The sequence below is a fragment of the Gracilinanus agilis genome, chromosome 1 (assembly GCF_016433145.1).
Source record: "Gracilinanus agilis isolate LMUSP501 chromosome 1, AgileGrace, whole genome shotgun sequence".
Lineage (NCBI taxonomy): Eukaryota > Metazoa > Chordata > Mammalia > Didelphimorphia > Didelphidae > Gracilinanus > Gracilinanus agilis.
The window spans coordinates 751,832,818-751,845,416 of NC_058130.1; positions in this window are offsets into that span (position 1 = coordinate 751,832,818).

Consider the following 12,599-nt stretch of genomic DNA (forward strand, 5'->3'; position numbering starts at 1 on the left):
GCAACAAGAAGTGACCTTGAGAAAACTGCTTTAAAAAGACCAGCCAGAGCATTCATGGACTCACTCTGAGTTGATGAGCTGGGCTGGAGGAAGACTCTTGGAAGCAGTCACATTGTCCTAGACTCGTTCTGGACTGGAGCTTTCTGCTCTGGAGAGGCTTGCTGGGTGAATGACTCGGGCTGAAGGAAGAGGCTTATGTTGGTGGATTTCTGGCTGAAGACACCACCAGGACTTCCATGTGGAGATCAGGACTTGAAGGAGCCCTTGCTGGGGGGCTGAGCTGGATTTCACCAGATCAGCACTTAGGCTGGTAGGCTAGACAAGGCTCTGTCTCTTTCCTACATTTCCCACTTTCAATACCTCTACCTTGTAGTAAATAAAAGCTTCTAACAGTCATTTTTTACTTAAGGGCTAATATTTTATAAATGGCGACCACAATCTCACTTTTCTAACTCTTATATTGAGTCAAACCTAATTTTAATTCTTACACAGGCAAATATTATCTCATTTGATCCCTACAACAACCTTGTGATATAAAGACTATTATTATTTCCCATTTTACAACTGACACAACTAAGACATTCAGAGATTAAGTGACTTGCTAAGGGTCACCAGAGCTTGTAAGTATGTAAGGCTGAATTTGAACTCATCTTTCTGACTCCAAGCCCTTCTATGCATTGTGCTACCTAGCTGCCTCTCTCCATCAGTGGAGACATCATCCCCCTAATGTAGATAAACAAACTTTTGACCAACCCCTTCCACCTCTCCAAGTTGGGATTTGGGGATTTTCTGTGCTTCACAAATCTCATTGCCTGGTGTCTAACCTTCTAGTGATGAGTGTCTCTGGGCCTGGCTAAAATGGCCCTTGGAGGACAGATGAACAGAGCTAAGCTCTGGAGAGGATCCAGCAGAGCCTGCCTTTTATTAGAGTAGCTTTTGAGCATGTTGAGGCCTGACCCCAAATCAATGCTCAAGTGAAGCAATATAAGATATTTCCTAAAACATTTTTGTTATTTAGTCATGTCCAACTCTTCATGACCCCATTTGAGGTTTTCTTGCCAAAGATACTGGAGTCATTTGCCATTTCTTTCTCCAGCTCATTTGACAGATGAGGAAAACAGGGTTAAGTGACTTGCTCAGGGTCACACAGGTAGGCAATGTCTAAGGTAATATTTGAACTCAGGCTTCCTGACTTTAGGCTTGGCACTCTGTCCACTGCTCCATCTACCTGCTCTAAAACACTAAACAGGATATTAATATGAGGAAAGTATGGGGTAGTAGAAAGTGTGACAGTCCTAGAGTCAAGGTCCCTCAGTTGAAATCCCACATCTGACATTAGCTATGTAACTTTGGGCCAGTCACTCGTCCTTTCCTTTGCAAAATGGAGTTCTTCCAGTTCTGATCTTACAGCGTTATTGGGGAAAAAGAGTTCTGTAAAACTAGTAGGCCTATAAAAGCATGAGCTGAGACCTTATCAGGACTTATAAAAACAATTGTTAACAGTTTCACCCATCTGTTGCTTCGAGGCTAAATAAACAGAAGGGTGACATTGGGATTAGCCAACAAGGAGAAATGGCAAGAGCAGAGGTTATTTTCAGACTTAATCGTATTCCAAAACCTGTCATTTTTTCCAAGATAAATCAGTCTTTCAGAGCACAATCACCAGCATGGCATGAAATCCCAAGGACATCTCTTATTTTAACCCCAAAGTAGGTCAAGGAAGAAAGGGAATAAACATTTATGTAATGCCTACTACATGTAAGGCACTATGCTAAGTGCTGTACAAATGTTATCTCATTTTAAGCCTCACAACAACCCTGGGAAGCAAGAAGGTGCTATGGTTATCCTCATTTTACAACTAAGCAAACTGAGGCAAACAAATTAAGTGACTTGCCCAGGGTCACATAGCTATTCAGTTTCTGAAGTCATATATGAACTCAGGTCTTTCAGATTCCAGGTCTAGTGCTCTATCCATTGAATCACCTAGCTGTCATTTTTAGAATGCCAGAAGGATCTTGTTAGGATAAAATCAACAACCCTGAGCACTGGTTCTTGAGCAGTTCACTCATTCTTACCAAGTTACCCACCTGAACAAATCAACCTATTACTTATTAGGATTTGGACATTAACCTGTTCCACAGGTTTCATAGTTTCAGAGATGGAAGGTATCTTAGAGATAGTTGAGCGCAGCTTCTTCATTTGACAGAGTAGGAGACTAAGGCCCCAAAAGCTTAAGTTACTTGTTCACAGACACATTGGTAGCAAGTCCAAGAAGTAGAATATGGGCCTGAGGCCTTCAACTCCAAATCCAATACTCTCTGAAGAAGAATATTAGAAACCAAAGCCTGCATTGTTTGGATCACTCATGCCTACAGAAATGAGAGGAGATTGACTTAGATTCTGAAATATTTTTCAGCTCTATAACTATGATCCTATGAATTGTTTTTGCTCTAAATGAAAGAATTTCTAGTTACAGCTCTACCTAGCCCCCCCTATCTCTGCTAGGAGAAGATTAAACAATCCCTTTAAACAGTGTATCTAACTCCTGAGAAATAAGCATATTTCAAGAATCCCTCAAAGAGACTACCTGTGTCTAAAAACTACAAGATCATTTGTGGCTGGGAAATCTTGACATATAACTATGAATCCTAAAGGGCAGAAAAGAAGGCTATTGATCTTCACCTTGGGTATTTATATATTCTAGAAAGTCTCACAAAACCTATATTAGTTGGTTTATAATAACCCTATGAGAAAAGTGAATTTTTTTCCCATTCCCCATCAGCAATGGAAAAATCTCACCACTGAAGCATACCACAACCTCTCTATATGATTTATTAGATACATCCTAGTTATATCTACCTGATTATAATGTAAGCTCATTTCAGATAGGGAGTGCAGCATAAAGCGTTGGCTCTGAAGTCAGAAAGACCTGGGTTTAAATCTAATTTCAGTCACTTTGTAGCTCTGTGACCTGGACAAGTCACTCAACCACTGTCTACCTTCATTTCCCTATCTGTAAAATAGAGATAGTAATAGCTCACAACAGTGTTGTTGTGAGGATAAAAATAAGATAATAATCATAAGGTACTTTTCAAATCTTAAAGTACTATATTTGTTCATATGTTTTCGATTCTTTTTTTAAAACCCTTACCTTCCATCTTGGAGTCAATACTGTGTATTGGCTCCAAGGCAGAAGAGTGGTAAGGGCTAGGCAATGGGGGTCAAGTGACTTGCCCAGGGTCACACAGCTGGGAAGTGTCTGAGACCAGATTTGAACCTAGGACCTCCCGTCTCTAGGCCTGACTCTCAATCCACTGAGCTATCCAGCTGCCCCCTGAAGATTCTTTGATAGCCATTTGATAAAATGAAATTGTGCCAAGCAGGAGGTCTGTTTTCAAATGGCTGAGATTTAATTTCTCCTCTTGAGTCCTAGGTGAAAGCATTGAGTTATCTGGAATCAAAAAGTGATGGCAGTGATGATGAGAAAGTGTTCTAGCATATCCTTGAAGAGTAAAAGGAGGACTAAGCTTTGGAAAAGAAGATATCAAAGGGGGTCACTTGATTTTCAGGTAACAGAGCAGAGCACCTGAGCTGAGGTAAATCTTGAGAAAAGGTCTGCTCTTTTCCAGTTTCCTCTCCCAGTGATTGTCTATAAACAGACACTATAATATGATCTGGGGGGACAGCTGAGTAGCTCAGTAGATTGAGAGCCAGGCCTAGAGATGGGAGGTCCTAAGTTCAAATCCGGCCTCAGACACTTCCCAGCTGTGTGACCCTGGGCAAGTCACTTGACCCCCATTGCCCACCCTTACCACTCTTCCACCTATGAGCTAATACACAGAAGTTAAGGGTTTAAAAAAAAACAAACAAAAACTATAATATGATCTGATGTTTCATTATCCAGACATTTCTAGTAAAATAAATTTTGTCTTAACCATAAAGAGGCTGGAGAATAACTAGAAAGAGATATGATTATAAGGTTAGGCAGAGATTCTATTCTGTGCCTAAACATTAAGAATTTTCCTGAATGGGGGCTCAGAATCACTGTGATTGAATGTGTAACTTTTTACCTAAAATAAGTACCTTAAGCCCAAAAAGGGAGGAAGCACATGGCGCTTAGGTCAGCTAGAAGGCAAAATGGATAAAGTGCAGGACCTGGAGTCAAGAAGACCTAAGTTTAACGATAACTCTAGTCCAACTATCAATAATATGGAATTAGGGCTTCATCAAGGATACATGTAAAACCCAGTGGAATTGTGTGTCGGTTAAGGGGGAATAGGGGGAGTTGGAGAGAGGGAAAGAACATGAAACATGTAAATATGGGAAAATATTCAAAATAAAAATAAAAATGGAAGCTGAAAAAAAAAAAGAATACCTAAGTTTAAATTCAGCTTCAGATACTTACTGTGTGACTCTGGGCAAGTCACTAAACCTTGTTTGCCTTAGTTCCCTCATATGCAAAATGAGCTGGAGAAGGAAATGACAAACGACTCCAGTATCTTTGCCAAGAAATCCCCAAATGTGGTTACGAAGAATCGGACAGGGCTAAAAGAACTGAATGACAACAACATAGAATTTAGGAGCCATTGTATTACCCCTAGGCTTAAAACCGGATAAGGTTTGAAACAGTGTTACACTGATGCTTTCTACACTATATGTTCCCATTCATCTTAGAATGTAAACTCCTTGAAGGTTCAGTCCATTTTATTTTCGCCTAATTTTGTCCAGAACCCAGCAGAGTGCCTGGCACATAAATGGCATTTCAAAGATGTTTTTAATGGAATAGAATGAGAAGGAGTTGGCAATGCCAGCTGGGATAGTGAGCTAATCTGACTTGGACTGAAGTCACCTGGAAGAAGGATCCCTGTCTTCTTTGGCTCCACAGGATCAATGGGTAGAAGTTGTGAAAATTCAACTTTAGGATCCATTTCGGGAAAGATTGCCTCATAATAGGAGCTGTCCAAAGGTAAAATGGACAACCCTGACTGGATATTTGGGATGGGAGGTGGCTGAGCTATCACTTTTGGTAACTTATTGTGGAGGATTCTTTTCAAATACAGGTTGAATTAGATAGCCATTGAGTACCTTTCAAGTCTCAAATTCTGTGATTCTTCTATAATGGAATGCACTCTTTCTGGGGCCACTGAACCAACCCATGCTATCAGACTGGGATCCCCAGAGGGTGGCAGCCTATTTTCCCCTTAGGGTTCTAGAGACAGTTGTGAGAAAATATGGCTTCCCAGTACTGTTGGTTATGAGCCCCTGCAGGTGTGCTTCCCATTATTAGAGTGATCTCAAATAGCCTTTAGAAAAGATATAGCAAAAACAGCAGTTCTAAAAACATTCCCTCCAAAACATAAGCACATTCTTTCCTTGAACACAAAATGTTCCTGGGAACAGTGCTCACACCTATAGTAAAATGATAAATGGAGCAAATGTGTACAGAACACAAATGGCACACACTACAACCTCATAGATCCTAGTTACTAAAAGTCTTTTTCTCTCTTTTTAGGATAGTATTGGGGTCCTACATAAATATAGTTCTCTGCTGGACTTTAAGAATCAGAATCTTTTTATGATTGGAAGCTGGAACTTCTCTGAGTCATAAGGAATTAGGATGCCTTTTCATTTATACATGCATTCATTTCATTCATTATCTGCCTCAAAAGGCTTGGCAAACTAGAAAATCTTGTATAAATGACAACTATTCTTTGACCCTAGTAGAATTCCTAATTTTGGTCCAATTCTAATGTTCCACTGGAGGTAATGTCTTCTGATTGCATAAAGAGGACTCTGGGTCATAGATCTGTGTAAATGTTAGAGCTGAAAGTGAATTTGGAGATCATATTGTTCAGTCCCTTAGAGATGAGAAAACTGAAGAGACTGTATAGATCAATCAACTTGTCACATCTATGGTCAGTCATTTTCAGTGGAATCTGACACTTTGTGACTACATCTGGGGTTGCCTTAGCAAAGATATTGGAGCGGTTTGTCATTTTCTTCTCTAGCTCATTTGACAGATAAGGAAACTGAGGCAAACGTAGCTAAGTGACTTGCCAAAGGTCAAACAGTTAGTAAGTATCTGAGGTCAGATTTGAACTCAGGAAAATGAATTTTCCTGACTCCAGGTCCAACAAGCTATTCCTTGTAACAACAAAAAAAACAGTTCAGGTAAACTAAGACATCAGCCGTGAGATTAAAAATTAATATCCAAATACTCCAAGTATTGTATTTAATAAGATTTATTAATAATAACTAAAATTAAAAGCTAGAGTAAAAAGCCAGCTTTCCCAGCTGCACACTTGGGAAAAAGAGAGCGAGAGGCAGAGTTACACACAACCATATACAATCAACGTAAGCACGCAACTTGGGGACAAAAGAAGAAAGGGATGCTGGGAAATGTAGTTCAAAGATACAAAATTTCTATTTATACATCGCTGAGTCAGATATTATATGTAATGCTCCATACCCATAGTCCCCCACTTTTCTAATGAAGGGAAGTACATTTTCTGACCTGTTTTTCAAGGACAGGTTTGGTCATAATTAATAATGAATAAACATAAATAACAAAATGTAATTAATAAACATAAAATAATTAATAACTAATACACATAAATAACTAAACAATTAATAAACATGCTTAATACTTAAGCATAATTAATAACTAGGCCATGTGTTCAGTTTTGTTTTGTTTTTCCATTTACATTGTTGTAGTCCTTGGGTATTTGATTTTTCTTTGTTTCTTTGCTTTCATTCTATATCAATTCATATAAATCTTTCTATGTTTCTCTAAATTCTTCACATTCATCATTTCTTTTCCCTTTTTTTTTGGCACCAGAACTATAATTTTATTAGTGTTGGGGACTTCTATTAAGGAAACTTATACTTGCAGAGCCCTTCCTGGGTCACTGAAAAGTTAAGGGACTTGCTCTAGAGCACACAACCCATATGGGATAAAGGCAGGATTTGAACCTAAGATTTTTGATTTGGGGACCTGTCTACTATATATACCTCAAACATCTTCAGTGATTCTTGGTGAAGTAATATTCCATTACACTCATGGATAATCCGATAAACATTTATTAAGGACCTACTATGTGTCAGACATAGGAGGCATACAAGGAGGCAGCTAAATGGTTTAGTCATTGAGAGCCAGGCCTAGAAATGGGAGGTCCTGCGTTCAAATTTGACCTCAGATATGTCCTAGCTGTGTGAGCCTGGGCAAGTCACTTAACCTCTCATTGACAGACAAAAGGATCCCTTAGAGAAGGGAAATGGCAAACCTCTCTAGTATCCTTGCCAAGAAAAGCGCCTGGCTAGGCAAGATCGCAAAGATTCAAACACAACTAAACAACAATAACAAATGTGCCAGACACTGTGCTAGGCTTCAGCTGAAGGCTGGCTGACCATTTGTTTGGTCTGTTGGAATGGAGACTTGTTTCACATACAGGTTGTACTAAATGGACCTGGAGGTCCTTTCTAACTCTCAATTCAATGATTCGGGGAGGACCCACACCAGTGAAATCACTACTTAAAAATACCATTAAAAAAAGAAAAAAATTGAAAAAAGGAAACAAGAAGTTAAGACAAACCATAGAAAGTGAGCTCTCTGGACTGGCATGGGATCTGTTATGACATATGCAGTGGGGGGGGGGGGGGGAGGTGGGGCAGGGAAGAGAAACACAGGCAGGCCCAAATGGAAGGACATTACATTGGAACAACCGACAGTGGCCTTTATGGGGCTGCACGTGGCTTTTCAGGACCCTGTGGTCTTGTCTTTCAGGAAGTAGGGACTTCTCTATTATTCTCAATCACAACCTTCAGCCCAACTTGTCTTAGCAAAGGAAACATTTGGCCTTCCTCCTCATCCCATCCCCCCAACTGCCCAAAAAGAATAACGTGGCTGCAAGTATGGGCTCTAAGTCAGCAGAGCAGTCAGGGATAGGCAATTGGGGTTAAGTGACTTACTCTGAGTCACATAGCTAGGAAAGTATATGAAGTCAAATTTGAACCCAGGCCCTCCTACTTTTAAGCCTAGTTCTCAATCCACCAAGCCACCTAACTGCTCTAGGCCTTATCTTCTCTCTTTTTTTAAATTTAATTTTATTGATTAAAAAAATTTTTCCATAGTTACATGATTCATGTTCTTTCCCTCCCCTCCTCCCCCCTTCTTATAGCCAACGAGCAATTCCGCTGGGTTTTACATGTCAGTGGATCAAGACCTGTTTCCATATTATTAATATTTGTATTAGGGTGATCATTTAGAGTCTACATCCCCAGTCATATCCCCATCGACCCATGTGATCAAGCAGTTGTTGTACTTCTGGGTTTCTGCTCCCACAGTTCTTCCTCTGGATGTGGATAATGTTCTTTCTCATAAGTCTCTTAGAATTGTCCTGGATCATTGTATGCTGCTAGTACAGAAGTCCATTACATTTGATTGTACCACAGTGTATCCATCTCAGTGTACAATGTTTTCCTGGCTCTGCTCCTTTCACTCTCCATCAAATCCTGGAGGTTGTTCCAGTTCACATGGAATTCCTCCAGTTCATTATTCCTTTCAGCACAATAGTATTCCATCACCAACAGATACCACAATTTGTTCAGCTATTCCCCAACCAAAGGGCATCCCCTCATTTTCCAGTTTTTTGCCACCACAAAGAGTGCAGCTATCGATATTTTTGTACTAGTCTTTTTCCTTATTATCTCTTTGGGGCACAAACCCAGCAATGGTATGGCTGGATCAAAGGCAGCAGGCCTTATCTTTTACCTTGCTACATGCAGCATCTTAAAGACCTCCAGGTTTCAGTACCACCTCTAGATCCTTAGACACTAAGATATGACCTACTAGTATATCATTAACACTTTAATCTTTTGCAAATACTAATAATATAGAAATAGGTCTTGATCAATGATACATGTAAAACCCAGCAGAATTGCTCGTTAGCTCCGGGAGGAGGAAAGAAGGAGGAGAGGGAAAGAACATGAATCAATATTCAAAATTAATTAATTGATTGAAATTTTTAAAAAGACTTTGACCTCTGTATTTTAGGGAAGTATCTTAAGATCAGGGACTGTCTTGTTTTTCACTTTTTGCATCTTCAGAAACTAGTGCAATCATTGGCATATGATGTTACTGTCTAGTCATTCAGGCTTGTCTGCCTCTTTGTGATCCCAAAGACAGTATCACATCAATTCTGTCCATGGGATGATCTTGGCAAAGATACTGGAGTAGTTTGCCATTTCTTTCTCCAATTAAGTCAGTGATGGTCAAACTACAGCCCATGGGCCAGATGGGGACCCCTGAAATATTCTATCTGGCAGGACATTATTCCTAATCTGACGAATACAATGAGTAGGATACAATACAATGAAACTTCAAAAGAGTTGCCTTAGAAACAGACTGATAGATGAGCATTTCCTTTCCTTTGGCCTCCTCTTTAAAAAGTTTGCCCATCACTGGGTTAAGTGACTTGCCCAGGGGCACACAGCAGGTAAATGTCTGAGGCTAGGTATGAACTCTAATCTTCTTGATTCTAGGCCCAATACTCTATCTACTAAGCCAACTAGCTGCCTGGTATATAGCAAAACCTAAATAACTTATTTTTCCTTTATTCATTCTTTCCTTTTTTAAAAAAAACCCATAACTTCTATCTTAGAATAAATACTAAGTATCCATTACAAGGCAGTAGAGCAATAAGGGCTGGACAGGGCCAGATTTTAACCCAGGACTCCCATCTTTAGGCCTGGCTCTCCATCCACAGAGCAACCCAGCTGCCCCCTTTGAGATACCCCTACCTTCTGTTTTACAATCAGTACTATGTATTGGGGGAGGGGGGAGGCAGCTGGGTAGCCCAGGGGAAAGGAATGAATGCAGGGCTCTGCATTCCTTCTTTTCTTTTCTTTTCCTTCTACCAGTTCTTAAGATAGGGATGTTCCTCGATCCTTTATTAATCCATAATTCCTGAATCTTTAATTATCTACCTCCCTTCCTCTTACATCTCATCCATTTGCATTATCTTCTACCACAAAAAAAACCTTTCCTGATCCATCTTCATGCTAATGCCTTCCTTCTGCTGATTATCTCTCATTTATCCCATCTCTAGCTTATTTTCACAGAGTTTTCATATTGTCCTCCCACATTAAAGTGTGAGCATGTCCAGAGGAGGGACTGGCTTTTGGATATTCTTTGACACTTCTATGCTTAAAGCAAGAAATGCTTGTTCACATGACTAATTTGATATTGAAAATGTATAAGTAATCTAGAAGAATCAGAAGGATCTTTCTAGAGCAATGATGGGCAAACTTTTTGAAGAGGGGACCAAAGGAAAGGAAATGCTCATCTGTCAGTCTATTTCTAAGGCAACTCATTAGAAGTTTCATTGTATTGTATCCTACAAATTGTATTTGTCAGATTAGGAATAATGTTGGGCAGAAAGAACTGTTGCAGGGGCAGCTGGGTAACTCAGTGGATTGAGAGCCAGGCCTAGAGACAGGAAGGAGGCCCTAGGTTCAAATCCGGCCTCAGACACTTCCCAGCTGTGTGACCCTGGGCAAGTCACTTGACCCCCATTGCCTACCCTTACCACTCTTCCACCTATAAGTCAATATACAGAAGTTAAGGGTTTAAAAAAAAAAAAAAAGAAAAAAGAAAGAACTGTTGCAGGCCAGAGTTTGTCCATAACTGCTCTAGATTATTATTTAAAATATTTTTCTTTTTTATTATTTATTTTCTTTATTTTATTATTTTTATTATTTTTCTTTATTTTATTATTTTTATTATTTTTCTTTATTTTATTATTAATATTCTTTTTTTTTTCATTTCAATGGGGTATATGAGTATTCAAGGTAGATTAGCACCTCTGACATGAGTTCGAGGAGTGTCTACCTCCTCCAGTAGAATGGATTTGTTCCAGCTGCCATGAAGGTGGCTGAAGCAGACACTGTGGAGTGCTTGGAGCTTGGTTAGTCATCAAAGACAACAAGGTCATCCATTGCATCCTGGGCCTGTAATCCTGATTTTAGTCTTGCCATTGGCCTTGAATGCCTCTCAAAGAAAGAGTGAGGCTGATGACTTTGGTCAACTCTGCTTCACATCCAGTTCACAAAGGAGTCACAGCATGACCCCCTGATGCCATTCCTCTTCAAAAATGAAGGACAAACAACAACACTATAAAAGTAATAATGATGATGATAAAACATCATGTGAGGGGCGGTCATCCAGGAGCCAGGGAGACCGAGGTTCTAATCCTACCTGGTTCTGTGACTTTGCTCTAAGGTGCAGAGAAGGTGTTATTCTGCAGTGATAAGAATTCACTCCCTAGGAGCTAACTAAATGGATGAAATCTTGCCTTTCCCATTTGCTACACGTGACCTTAGACAAGTCCTGTTCCTCGGTTGCTTTCAGCTTTTTAATATGAGGCTTCACTGTGCTTAGTGGCACATGCCTGCCATCCCTGCTGCTTCAGGAGGTTGAGACTGGTGGAATACTTGAGTTTAAGGGGTTTGAGTGAAGTGGGCTAAGCCAATGAGTTATCTGTACACAGATAGAGAGTGCCCTCAGGAAAGTGGGGGAACCAGAGGGGCCTATGGAGGGGTGAACCAGCTCAGATTAGAAAAAGAAGTCAAAGCTTTCAAGCTTTTGACTTTTTCAAGCTGACCCATAGAGAGATCACTCAAAGAGAGAGCATTCAAGCCTGCATTCGAGTGAGATGGGAAGATCCAGACTTTAAAAACGAAAGCAAACAGGTTGCGAGAAATGGCCTCTTCTATCTCTGAATCTATGAAATCACAGATCTGGAAAAAATAGATATAATAATAGATTTTTAATTTGTTAAAAATTCATTCAATTTTATTTAAATAGAATTTGCAGGTTTTTTGAAGCACTTTATAAAATATCTTATTGTCATGACCACTCTGGGAGAGAGATGCTATTATTAATCCCAATTTTACCGATGAAGAAACTGAGGCAGGAAGATGCTAAGTGACTTGCCTAAGGTCACATAACTAGTGTCTAAGGTAGAATCTGAACTTGAGACCTCCTGACTCTAAGTCCAGTCCACTATCCATTTTGCGAATTAGAAGTCATTGATTAAGCACAAAATATACGAAGGTCAATCACATTGCCAGGCTAAATAGAAGAAAGATACAAAGCTTAGGTAAGGCAGGCAGGATGGTATAGTGACTTGAGCACTGGGCTTGGACTCAGGAAGATCTGCATCTGAGGTCTCCTGGCTGTGTGATCCTGGGAAAAGCACTTCACCTCTCTGGGCCTTAGTTTCTTCATCTATAAAACAAGGGAGTTGGATGATGGACTCTGAAGTCTCTTCTGGATCCAAATCAATGCCTCTATCATGCTGGATTGTCCTGTCTCCACTGAGCTCACAGTCATTCCTTTTGGGGAACAGGCCACAGAAAAAGCAACACAGCTTCAGTACAAAAATCATGTGACTTCCAGCATAAAAAAGCAGTGCCAGAGGAGGTCTGGGTGTGTGTGTGTATGTGGAGGTCATTACTGCTGAGGGGGTTAGGATGGGCTTCCTGGAGTGGGAGGGTGACGGGGTTCACTGAATCAGGCTTTAAAGGTGAACAGAGTTCAG